The sequence below is a fragment of the Erpetoichthys calabaricus genome, chromosome 4 (genome assembly GCF_900747795.2).
Source record: "Erpetoichthys calabaricus chromosome 4, fErpCal1.3, whole genome shotgun sequence".
Lineage (NCBI taxonomy): Eukaryota > Metazoa > Chordata > Cladistia > Polypteriformes > Polypteridae > Erpetoichthys > Erpetoichthys calabaricus.
In genome coordinates, this window is record NC_041397.2 from 233,130,574 (window position 1) to 233,144,784 (window position 14,211).

Here is a 14,211-nt window from a genome sequence, read left to right on the forward strand (position 1 = left end):
CTTCCAGCAAAGGCCAGTTTGTTTAAAATATTCACCGCGCTCGTGGCTTAGGAGGGGGTGTGGTGGCTGTAGCGAGCCATAGGACTATCTGCGGTGTGGGCGTTTCTCACCTAAGTGCACAGGTGAGAGACTGCCCACATCCGTGATTGTTCCTGTGGCTAATGTGCTGCAGCTGCTATGTCCCTCGGCATAAAGGGAAGTGCAAACTGGTTAAAGAGGAAAAAAGAAAAGAAAGGAAAGAGAACGGGAGGTGGCGAAAGAAAGCAGGAAGCAAGCAAAAGAGAGAGAGAGCATCCACCGGTGCGAGCGAGCGAGCGAGCGAAAGCAGGCTCGCGGCAGCTGAGCAGACAGCCTGGGGTTAGGCCGACAACCAGGGTGTAGTACTGGTTGTCGCTCCCGCAGAGTTTTGTATGAAGGACGGGAGTGACTGGAAGGCGGAAGATTCTTCGCGGATGGCAGCGGAAGTCAGGACTTGGGATGTGGTGTCCTCCACGTGAGAGCCTTGGCCGTTGGAGGAATTCCCAGGTCACTGTCAGGGGGAGCCGACCAGAGCCAAGGATTGGAAAGGCGACTGACAGTAACAGTAGAAGTAGGCAGAAGGTCAGCTGCATTAAGAGCGTCTCGCCTGTTGCAGGGCCCGCATGGGAGAAGCAGGTGAGACGCTAACGCTAACGGAAAAGGAGCATCGGGCTTGTCAATTGTTTTTTTTAAGACTGCTTCCTGAAGTGCGTTTTAACCTCGTTTTAAAGGATTGTTTTGTTTTTGTGTATTTTAACCTCCATGTTTCTTTTTATGGATTATTTATTTATTTAATGAAGACTTTGAATGCACTGCACTTGATTTGGACACTGTTTTGACTGTTTTAATAAAAGCACTGTTTGCACATTTATACATCATCCCCTTGCTCAAATGTTATTGCCTCACTGTCTAGCTCATTGGTGACATTACCGACGGTGTTGGGTTCAAGGGCTCCCAGACCAACGAGGGGAGCATGGAGCTGAACCCGCATCGTCACACAGGTATGATCACAGTGGTTGGCCTCTGTCGTGTTTAGTAATAACTATTGAATACTGCCCAAGATACAAATGTTCCCCACTCGCATTTCCAATTGTGTCTTAAGTTTGCTAATGCAGTGGGAATCTGCCTCTTCACACTGTGATTCAAACCCTTTCTCCTCCTTACTTTCATGAAAAGACATAATTTGCCTGGTACCCTAGGTCTCCACTATTTTTACCGTGGTTAATATTTTAAATAAACATTTCAGGAAAGTACTCGTCATTTTCTGCTTTTTAAGTAACCTTACCTTCTTTGTACTGTTTTTGCCCCGAGATGCACTTGTGTCCCATCCATGTTGCCACTTTCTGAGTTCACATTTTCTCATACAATGCCATGGAGTGCCTGAGCCTTACCTGGCAGATGGACTGGCATTTTATTACACCTGGTTTAACATCTGAGTTTCTAGGGGCAAGACTTTTATCTCTTCATCATTGTTTTGGAGTGCATTCACACTGTTTAATGAGTAAAATTGAATAGGAAAGTACACTCCCAGAGACTTCATTTAAACTGGATATTGTACTTTAGACAGACTGAACCTAGCATTGCAGGGTAGGAATCAAAGAGAAGTCCCTCCATACATGCTTTTAAGGAATAGCATGTCATTTATTTAGTACATCTTAAAAGAAGATAACATTTTCCACAGCTTCTCCAGTTTCCAAGCTATGTATCCTTTTTCTAAGAATAAGCAGAATGAAAAATGTATTTGTTTTAATCATGTTTTTGAGCTTGAAACCCAGGTTACTATCCATGTTGCACTTTCTAATAGATTATGAGTTGCTGTAGCTTTTGACCTAAAACTCTTCTGCTCAGAATGTACAGACATTTCTAAGTGCCCTCACTCTACCAAAGGTTATCAAGCATAGCTCAAGGAAAAAGGTTTGTTTGAAGTCAGTACAGGAGAAACACAGATTGTACATATCCAGAAGCAAATTTTTATGTGAGGTCCCTTTGTTGAATTTTGTGGAAACATGTTTAACACTCATTTGCAGAGCAAAGTTCTTACTTTTTGATTGCTCCCTCATTCATCACACCTGCTAGAACCTATTATAGTTTTTAATCTAAAAGTCTGTTGTTACAGAACATATCACTCACAAACCAGTTTAATCAAAATCAGACCTATTTAACCTAACAACGGTTGGCTCAACACAAGAGCTGCCATTCAATGAGGTGCCAATTCATCATGGGACCAATTCACACACATCTTTCATTATGCGATCCATTTAGACAAACCAATTAACTTAACCTACATGTCGTTTGGATTTACTCTGAAAAATCTGATAGACATGTAGAGAAAATGTAAACTCCACACAGACAGTGACCTAGAATGTTGGATCAGAGGAAGTAACACTAACTGCTGCACCATCAGGCAAAGGCATTGTTGTTATCACACATAAGGCAGATTTTTTTTTATTTATTTCTGTTCAGGATATGATTGTTTGCCATGTTATTTTCTAACCCTTTTAATCCAGACCTGGGTTATGGGGGATAGACTAAGAGCCTATCCCATTCAGCACAGGGCAGAAACAAACAGGTGCCAGTCCATCACAGGGCAAACACACACTAGGGCCAATTAAGTATGTCGTCTATCGATCTAACCTGCATTTCTTTGCACTGTGAGAGAAATTCGGAGGAAGCCCACACAGATACAGGGGAAACGTGCAATCTCAGCACAGGGAGGACCCAAAACACAGAAGAAATAACTCATTTTACAAAGCAATATGTAAAACAAAGTAGTGGCACAATAGTTCGACAGTTAGTTCACAACTCCACAAGTCTATTTTTGGATCTTGAGCCAGTCACTGTCTTTGTAAAATTTGCACGTCCTGCCTATGGTTCTTTCACCTGTCACTTGGGCTTCCTCCCCCACCAAAACACATGTATGTTAGGTTAACTGGTGTATTGGCCCTTGGTGAGTGTGTTCCTGTCTAGTCTAGGGTTGGTTTCTGCCAAACACTCCAGCTCTCTCTTCAACATTAAATTTCATTAAGCAGATTCAGGAAATGGATGTATGTGTGGATTTATAATATGTAAAAGTGCAAGTTTATAAGCAGAGTCATTTGGAAGATGCCTATTGCCTACTGCACTTTGTGCCAACAGAAACCATCATTTCTTCGCTTAAGCCTTTTCTCCTCCTATATTGCACCTTTACAGCCCTGCATATCAAGTCTAATGCTAAAAATGTACTGTATTTGCATACCTTTTTCAAAATGTCATTGTTATTGTCATGTTAATAACAAAAAAACTGTTAAAAGTGACAACTTGAGAATAGTAAGAAACTAAGTATCAAACATCTCCATTTATAAAATGAGGTAAACCTGAACAATTTTGATAGCCAAGTTTTTTTTGTTTTTTGTTTGTCTTCTGTATGATATCAAGTAGCATCTCAGTTTGCAGCAATGGCTTCAGGCCAGATTCCGTTATGACCTGGTCGAGGGGGTTGGGGTGTTTGAATAAATTAGAGACTTGTGAAAAGAGCCTGCACTGATTGATGACTTCAATAAGACTCTCCATTTGAATGGATGAACCAAATGATGATGTAATCCCTAGCAACGGGTGCCAAGACCTTGGCGTTCAAAGTTCCTGAAGTCTCCAGCCTTTCTCATTCATATGGCACAAAAGCTCAAAGAAGGGGTTGGTAGCAGTGATGGAGGGGGTGTCATGACTAAGAGAAGTGACCCCCTTCAAGAAAACGACTTTCCCCTGAGCTGCGATGCACACAAAACTGGGTTTGATTAAAGATTTGTTTGTCTGTAGCAGACCATGACGGGATCCGTCGTTTCATGTTTACTCTTTAGCAGCAGAAGTGATCTGTGTGCATTATCTTTAACTCCTGTGGCAGTTTTAATTTCTCTTCCTCACACCTTCCTCATAAAGAATCCCAACTGAAAAAGTTAAGCACTGGCCACGTCTCAGAAATATCACAGAGCTTGCCAGAACGTTTATACTAGCAACAACATGTCTCATTCTTGGAATGCTGGGAAGTAAAACATCAGTTTATCCCAACTGAAATAAAGACTTGTTTCTTGGCGGGTTTTGTTTTGACAGCAAACTGAACTCCCAACTCTGGCAGCCTTTTGGAAGAGAGTGACTTTCTTTCTTTTTTTTTTTTTTTGCTTTTAATTCTTTCTTAATCAGATACTCCCAATTTGAAATTTGCCTGAATGAATTATTTATTTTTTGGCACATAGTAGAAATAAAAAAAGTACAGGGCTGCTGCACTCTATTGCATGTAAAGCAAATTGAATGAACGATACCATCTCCTTAGGAATAATAACTCTAATTTTTTTCTCACCATCGCTAGTGCTGCGCTCTGCAGCTTTCTTTGTACCTCTACTGTATTTAATCTTCTGAATTGCAAAAAATAATCTCCATTGGAGATTCTGAGCTGTATAGGCAATTTCTAGTACTCGGGCTCTTATAGCCGTCATTTAGAAATATCCACCCCGTTAAGTGGTGCAGTTTAATGCTCTGCGGTGCTGCACTTGAAATGATCAGGTGGTTGATGGATTAGCTGCAGGTTATTATTATTTTCCGCCTGATGCTGCTAAGATAATTAGCACTTTTTTCCCATCTCTTCAAGGCATTGTGTTTTAGGGCAAACATGACTTCTGTTCAAGGAACTCATTCAGCATCATTTGTGATTTTTTTTTTCTTTATAGAAGAAAGCATTGCAATCAAATATGGGGGAGCAACTTTTCAGTTTCAGTAAATAATAAAAACAACATCCCTGGGGTTCTCAGAAACTAAATCTCTCATTTCTGTGTACTTGGTAGGAGCATTTCCCTTTGATATGTGCCTCCAATTGCTAAGCATGATCTTCACCCTGAGCTCTTAGACATCATTAATCAACATCCTCATCCGGACAATAGCCCACTGACCTGCTAAATCCTTTTTTTATCTTTCCAGTGTTGCATTAGCACAGTTGTGCTTTTGTGGGATTTTTTTATCTTGATAAGGAAATTATCATATAGAAGAGCTAGACTGGAATAAGAAATGCAAACTCCCACTTAAGAAAACTAACGTAAAGCTTTTCAAGCCTCAGGATGTATCAAGTGTGCTGATGCACCAAATACAAATTTAGTTCAAAGGTGACCTATGTAAAAAATAATGAGGGTTAATACAGACAATGGCATAGTGATTGGTGCTGTTGCCTCACAGATGCAGGATCTGGGGTTCAAATTTCACATGGACCATGTGGAGTTTGCACCTTCACCCCATGTCTGGATGGGTTTTCCTTTGAGTACTTAAGTTTGTCTGCTACCTTATAAGGATGTAAGAGCCATGTTAATGGGACTATAAATTGGCTTTGTGTGAGAGAGACTAAGGATGTGTATTTATATGTGTGACTGTGTTCTGCAATGATCTGCTACTCTGTGTAATGTTGGTCCCGTACTGCACCCAATGCTACTGGGATAGGCTCTTGTACCCCATGATCCCTGTATGGGTTCTCCCCGTGTAATCCGTTTTCCTCCCACATTTTAAAGGCTTGTGTTAAGTTGGGGACTCTAAACTGATGCTGTGTTAGGGTGGGTAGGGATGTGTGGTTGCATGTTTTCACAACTTTGAACTGGATTAAGCAGGTTTAATCACAGACCACGATAAAGATAATTGAAATAAATGGTGGATCTTCTCGTCTTAAGTAGTTCTGGCAGGAAGAAGTGAGTCCAGGCGGACATACACCTGAAGTTACTTCAGAGGTTTTACAGCTATCACTTTTCCGGTCTGCAGAGGGAGTAAGAGAAAAGGCATTAGGACACATCATCAGCCCCTGGAATGGTATGGAATTACAATCGACAGAGCCCTTAAGCAGTCTCCTACGTGAATGTACATGACTATACAGTATATATAGTATATATATGAGGTGTGATCAAAAAGTATGGTGAATGTTGATGCAGAGCACCATCCAAGAGCAACACAAAACAATTCAATGCAGGTTCTGACATGTCCATCCTAGAGCCTAGTTTGTGTCAAGTTCCAACTTGTTTGATACTGTCAGTCGTTTGTGAGCCACTGTTGAGTTCAAGTGTGTTTTTCAAGTTTGTCGTTAATAATGGATATTGAGCAACGCATTAACATGAAATTTTGTTTCAAATTGCAAAAAGCTCAGGAAACCCATCCATCCATCCATCCATCCATTGTCTCCCGCTTATCCGAGGTCGGGTCGCGGGGGCAGCAGCTTGAGCAGAGATGCTCAGACTTCCCTCTCCCCGGCCACTTCTTCTAGCTCTTCCGGGAGAATCCCAAGGCGTTCCCAGGCCAGTCGAGAGACATAGTCCCTCCAGCGTGTCCTGGGTCTTCCCCGGGGCCTCCTCCCGGTTGGACGTGCCCGGAACACCTCACCAGGGAGGCGTCCAGGAGGCATCCTGATCAGATGCCCGAGCCACCTCATCTGACTCCTCTCGATGCGGAGGAGCAGCGGCTCTACTCTGAGCCCCTCCCGGATGACTGAGTTTCTCACCCTATCTTTAAGGGAAAGCCCAGACACCCTGCGGAGGAAACTCATTTCAGCCGCTTGTATTCGCGATCTCGTTCTTTCGGTCACTACCCATAGCTCATGACCATAGGTGAGGGTAGGAACATAGATCGACTGGTAAATTGAGAGCTTCGCCTTGCGGCTCAGCTCCTTTTTCACCACGACAGACCGATGCAATGCCCGCATTACTGCGGATGCCGCACCGATCCGCCTGTCGATCTCACGCTCCATTCTTCCCTCACTCGTGAACAAGACCCCGAGATACTTGAACTCCTCCAATTGGGGCAGGATCTCGCTACCAACCCTGAGAGGGCACTCCACCCTTTTCCGGCTGAGGACCATGGTCTCGGATTTGGAGGTGCTGATTCTCATCCTATCTCATCCCAGCCGCTTCACACTCAGGAAACCCATCAGATGTTAAAATTGGTTTATGGTGACACTGCACCGATGATTAAGACTGTTTAAAAGTGGTTTGATCGATTTTGTAATGTATCTGACTCAGTTGAAGACGAGAAAAGATCAGGACGTCCTTCAACATCAATAACAGAGGAAGATATTGAAACGGTTTCATTCTTCATCATGACAACACTTCTTGTCACACATCCCTTCTAGTACGACAATTTCTGTCAAATAAAACATTACACTGTGTCCATACACACCTTATTCGCCGGATCTGGCACAGTGCAACTTCTGGCTGTTCCCTAAATGGAAAATGACCATGAAAGGTAAACAATTTCAATCCAATGAGGACATCCAGGCAGCCATGACAGCCCAACTAAAGACACTCTTGAAAGAAAACTTCCAGAACTGCTTCGCAAAGTGGCAGGAGCATTGGCATAAGTGCATTTGAAATGGAGGAGAGTATTTTGATGGTGCCTAGTAGTTGTAAATCTTTTACTGCAATAAACATTTTTAAAACATTCACTGTATTTTTTGATCACACCTCGTATATACACATAAAATAAAATTTTGAAGCCTGCTTTATCCATTTCAGGTTTGATTAAAGACGGAGCTTATCTTAGTAGCACAGGGTTCTTTGGATGGAACAAACTTCTAATGACATGTTCCTTTTGTGGACACAGCAAGCTGGACCTCCTGTATTCAAATGTTAATGCCTTTAAATGTAAACCTGTGGTACATCTTTATCATACTGACACCTACAAGCCTGTTATTGACAGCAGCAGCTTTTAACTATCCAAGCCAGAAGTTCTTATGTGTATTTGGGGGTGTGACTGAGCAGACAGACTACAACGATGCAATGATTAGTATTGGGGTAAAAAATGGTTAACCCCATTTAATGAATAACCAAAAGAAATAAAAAGTGTGTACTGTGGCAAAAAATCAAAAACAGCTGAAAAAAAAAACAGCCTAAACAAGTAGACTTCTTGCCTGGAGTGTGTTGCTAAAAGTCTTATATGAAGTCTGATAGTTTCAAGATCTTGGTTATCAAATGAGCCAATAATTTCCAGGGCATTCTGTAGGTGGGGTTAGGGCAAGAAGAGACAGATAGTGACAGCGCCCCCTCCCATCCAAGAGTGATATCGCTTACCTTATCTGAGTCAGGAAGATGTACAAGTGTACATGTGTGACATTGTGTTGTTTGTATATATAATGGCCTTTGCCTTTAACAGTAACAATAGTATTGCAGCTACAGCTAGAGAGAAACCTGTATTCTCCTTTTCACTCTATTGCTCTTTCAAGGGCTGAAATAAAGACTCTGACCTCAGTACATATAGCCAGACATGGAAGGGGAGTGGCTTAGGAGGTCTGCAGTGACGTGGTCTGGCATCATCTGGCTGACGTTCTTTTGAGCTGTGGATTGGAAAAATACAAGGTTGTGAGCAACAGTGGCCCCTGTCGTCCATGTGTGGTAGTGCTCATCTTCTCAGTCATTCCTCTTTAATCAAAGTAAAATAAATCAAATAAAAATAGCGGCTCTAGGGTCAAAATAGAACACAGCAGTCCATAATCCATTAGGCTTTCCACCAAGGCGAGAGGGCACTTTCTTGTCTTTCTTTCCTTTCCTTTCTTTGGCCCTTCCCTTCCTGTCCTGCCAATGTAATATCCTGGGATTCCTAGATTGGAGCTGTCACATTTTGGACAGAGCAAACCGTAAGACGGATCTCCACTAAAGCAGACGACTAACAGTCTCCTCTTGTTGAATCCCCATAAGAGGGACACGCGCTAACATGCACTATCTTTTAAGTTCTTTTCTTTTGTTTTGTGTCTTGCCCCAAACTTTCTTGCTGCAAGTCCTGTGGTGTCATTACCACACCTGGCCACAATATATATATATATATATATATATATATATATATATATATATATATATATATATATATATGTATATATATATATATATATATATATATATATAATTCATTCATTCCTTTAATTCATTTTCTATATCCACTTATCCAATTCCAGGTCTCAGGCATCTGTCGCAGCAGGAAAGGTTGAATCTGAACAGACCACCAGTTCATAACAGGTTACATACACACACGTAGTTACAGTCATTCACACTCAGCTCATTTTAAAGTCACCAACTAAACCAACATGCAAATCTGTATTACACAAAGAAAAAATAACACAGATACAGGTAGAATGTGCAAACTCCACAGCAGCAGTGACTAGGTCTGAAATGTCAACCCATTCTCCGGAGTTGTAAGGCAACTGTGTTAACCACAGAAGCGCTCTTTTACAATTTGCTATATATGTACAGTATATGTACAGTATGTTTGCATGTGTGTGAACGGATATACAGTATATGTAGAAAATAACAGAAACAGAAAAAATTAAATCTCGCACTTTTAACCCAAAAATGCCAGCTATGGCTCATTGAAGCTCTCTTTATATTTTGTATTGTGTATGTAATCCTGTGACACTTTGTGATGCTTGTTTTATTATTAATACTCAACCTTTTAATAGCCTTGTTTCAACACAGTACTATTGAAAAAATGTTTAATGGCACTAGGCTTTCTCATTTATTGGAAGTCAGTAGAAATCAAGACTTGCAGGCAATTAAGTAATATGAAAATGTTTCAGTAACTTCCTTTGAAAAGAAAAGCTTTGCTGACTAGAAGGAAGACGGAGCTGAGAGACACATTCCTTAAAGCCTTTTAATACTTCTCAGTGAATGAGTTCACAACGGGCTGTCGCTATAGTGGTGCTCTCAGAATGTAGGTCACTGTGCTTTGTAATATATGCAAAGCCTCTCGCCGACAGTGTACAGTGTAACAATGCTGTGTTATTATGAGCCACATTGTTCTTCTTTTTGGCAGTATGTGCATGTGTCTATGCTACTGCTCCCTTTATTTTAAGGGGAAGAAGATGAGGCCTCTGGCAGTTTGGTGCATGTGTTAGACGCTCAGGGCCTGTGGGAGCCCAGCCTGAGTGATTTCTATGCCACTTATGTCGTTGTGCCCCGAGCTTCCATCTATGCATCACTTTACTGAACCGCAAGCAATGTGACTCCCATTACTTATTCCTAGACACAGTCCCACCCACCCTGGCTGCACTTTTTATTTGTGGTTAGCATGTGCCTCTTGAAGAGGCTGTCAGAATTTTCACATTTCCATGTTGTGAAGGAATGGCATAATTGTTTAATCGTTCAGATTTTTTGGTTATTTAAGTTGCAGCAATACAGCATCTTGCTGAGAGTCTTACAATTAGCAAGTCTCACTCAATCAAAACACAGCACAGTAAGAATAGAAATTATGCATGAAAAGGCTTTTGTGCAAACAGTAGTTCCCCCACATTACCATTTTTACATTACCATTATAAATCCTTTATAACCTGGAGAATATGAACAGAGGACTAACATGCTGTTGATAAATAGTTAATAAGATTTGCCATGCCACTGAAGAAGGAATATCTGAATCATCCTTCCACATTTTAAAAATGTTATGCATACAATTTGTACATGAGTGTAAGTATATACTTCTGTGACAATCATGGATAACATATGCCTCATTTTAATAAAGTGTGCCTCAGAATGTGGCTATTTAATGCAAGGTTAACTAAACTTGACATTCAAGAAATGCCACCAAACAGCTTCTGTTTAGGAGAGTAGCTGTACTTGCATTTTTGCAGCTACTTTGTACTTCAGATCTTGTACAGAGAGCTTTGTAAAGTTCTTTGTCATTGCAGTGGTTCTTAAAATGATTTAGACTGTGGACCACTTTGTCAGGACACCTATGGCAAACCTCCTCTTACTAGTTTAAATGTCACATTACAATATATGTGCTAATGTGAAAATACTGTAATGACAATTGCTTCAGTGAGGAAGATCTGAAAGTCAAATTACAAATTAGCAACCCAGTGTTTCAAAACATCTGCCTAAATTAGGAGTATGTTCTGCTCCCTCTGTCATTGTCTCTGGGGATGCCCTAGGAATGGTAACTAAAACTGGCACTAATGGGATGCCTCCAATCTTGTGTCGCTCTTCAGTTGTTTTCATTGTTGCATGCGTATTCTCGTACTTCTGCTCCAAAACTTGAGAACGCCTGTAGCTACTACATTGTATACTGAAGTATATTAAATAGCCATATATATGTTTGCATAAACAATTAAATGTATTAATCATAGTGATGTACAACTTTCAAAGGATTGGATATTCCCTAAAGGTATGATCATTTTGGGAGGAAACCATTATGGCTTTTTCAGCAAATTAAATGTTTTTCACTGTTCCAGTGTAATATTAAGAAAATGTCTTGGTATGATAAAATAATAGCTTAAGGTGCTGAGTATGGATGGTCATTTTGCCAAAAAGGCAAATCACAGTTGAATAACTGTATTGCATTACATGCGTAGAGAAACGTCAGGGTCATTTTAGCAGCCTGTTGGCATAAAGAATGCTGGAATCAGAACAGGAACACTGCTAGAAAGAAAACAAATACCTTAGATGACTTGGTTAGAGTGTGTCTCCTTTGAAAATTCAATGTACTCAATTTGCTTTAAATTGTAGAACATCTTGCAGTGGCAAGTCTCGATGGTTTAGAAGGACGGTACTCCCTGTCCCTAATCTTTGTAATACTGTGATTTGTACTGCCCTATAATAACCTTGTACTGGTGTCAGTTTAATATCATGGTTAATACCCTGCCTGATACCTGAAAACAAATTTCCCAAGTATCATTTTCTTATTCACATATTAATTTCCCATTGACCAATAATTTTAGTTTTCACTTGTAATTTACATAATTAAGAACACACTACTCTTTATGCAGCCTTTGGTGTCCATCTATCCATTATCCAACCCACTTTATCCTAACTACAGGATCACGGGGGTCTGCTGGAGTCAATCCCAGCCAACACAGGGCACAAGGCAGGAAACAAACCCCGGGCAGGGCGCTAGCCCACCGCAGAGCCTTTGGTGTCATTTTTCAAAGTATTTCTCATTATTAAAATACTAATTACTCAGATTTTTTTTTGTAAACAGGTTTCCTCTCCTTGTTTTGGTTTTGTCTCTAATACATAATTTGCAAGTTGCTATTTTATTCTGTTAATTTAATCAGGGAAAAAAAGGAATTGATCTTCATTTTAATCTATATCTTCTGGCTTAGTATTGTCATCTTAGTTATTATGAATTATCTAAAAAAATATCTACATGGTACAGTTTAAATTAGCTGCACACGCTTATACTGCAATCTCTAAATTACTGTATGAATTATTAGGCAGACAGCGCAGACTAGTGGTAAAGGCACTTGCCAGTAAACCAGAAGTGGGCTATAATTCTGAATGTATGAAACCCCTTGTGATGATTGAACACATAAAATATAGACTGGCTGTTTATACATTATTATCCAATTTATCATTGTAAGGAAAATAAATGTGCATTGAAAGAGTCTGTTTTTCTGTTAGGGTTAATTTTGCATAACTGAAGACATTGCAGTCAGTCACTCAGAACACAAACTCAGGTTGAAGGGGCAGATAACCTTGTTAGCCAGTTCATACCACTCTTCACTGAAGGAACTGTCTGGGTTTTTGATCTGGTGTGTTTGTCTTTCAGCACGTTCACTTTACTTGAGCCCAACCTGAATTATGTATTCTTTGATGGAGATTTTCCTTGTTCCACCAATCTAAATAATCTAAGCCATGGCACCATTGTAACAGTTTGTTTTGTTTATCTACAGCCCTGGGTTTGATTTACTCCTCTTCCAGGAGGCACACTTGTATCCTGTTGTTCACATAGTCACTCATTAACGGGTTCATTTCACTAAATAAAGTACTTGTATGATATCACAACATAGCTCACTGCAAATTATGTGACTGTCACCGAAAGAAGAGGAAGTCATCTTGTCTTGTCTACAATCTCTGCAGATAGTTTTTACAAGTGTTTTATCTCACATGCTTTCTCTCAGAAATGTCAATTCTTTAAAATGCTACACTGAAGAAGAGATTCTGCTCTTTGAGACCAAAAAGCTACATTTATCACTTAACCCAGAAATCATGAAAACTGTTTTGTGTTGTGTGCAAACTGACTCTGTTATTATTTCTTGATTTATCAATGAGAAATGCTTCAATTTCTGCAGTCTTCTTCTAATAATAAAGCAATATTACCCCCAGTGTGCTACTTTTAATGCTTTGTTAGCAGGTGGTAGCTTTACATGTGACAGTCCGCTGTTATATGCTACCTTATGACTTCAGAAATGTCCCAGTGCTGCATTATTGTCACTTGCTCTGCCTTGCACCTTGTCTGTTGCTCTTCGCTCTTTACTCACATTCATATTCCATCCATCCATCCATCCATTTTCCAACCCGCTGAATCCGCACACAGGGTCACGGGGGTCTGCTGGAGCCAATCCCAGCCAACACAGGGCACAAGGCAGGAACCAATCCTGGGCAGGGTGCCAACCCACCGCAGCATTCATATTCCACAAACACATTTTTCTAACTAGCATTATGTTTTCTGTATGTTTTATCATTGGGTACAATCTTTTAAAAGCTTATCGAAAGCCTACTCATACTGTAGAAAAGAATAAATCCTTGTAATTGAAAAGGGGAAAGAATGAGACACTGTCCTCACTCCTGCCTACAAAACTGGGTGATGCTGGAAGTTAGAATTGGATGTTTGTTTGCTATATTATATGTAATGTTTGCACAATTCATTTTTATGTTTTTCTATGTTCTATCTAACCTACAAAGCTATCAAAAACATGTCTAGCCAAAGAGTATACTGTGGTGAATATAGCAAACAAAAAGCTGTAGTATATAGACAGATATTCTTGACGTTATCAGGGTATTATTAGACCACTTCTGTATGTCACATTAAAATACTACTCTAATTTCACTGCCAAAAATTTGGGCTACTAAACATTGTCTAACCCGCTTAATCCAGATCAGGATCACGGATGGTGTTGGAGCCTATCCCAGATAGCATAGGTGGCATTACATCACAGGGTGAACACACACAAACACACTCGGTCCAATTTAGCATTGCCAATTCACGGCTACTAAACATGACAAATCTAATTGTGCAAACTGTCTACATAAAGTGTGTCTGCATAGTATACAGTATGTTTTCTTTAAAGAGGCATATAACAGTCTTACTGTCTAAATGCAGGCACAAATAATTAAATGCTCAATGAAAATGATTTGTGAATGTTTTGTCACCAACATCCAGCCCCACTCCTAATATGCAGCTCTGCCCCATTTCCCAGACTGTGCAGAGAATAATATGATG

At 40.3% G+C, this 14,211-nt stretch overlaps 1 protein-coding gene across 4 annotated transcripts in view; it reads left to right on the forward strand.

The window, feature by feature from the left end:
- Positions 1-14,211, forward strand: part of fat3a (FAT atypical cadherin 3a) — a 547,007-nt gene that overhangs the window by 316,282 nt on the left and 216,514 nt on the right. The gene's annotated exons all lie outside the window — the stretch shown is intronic.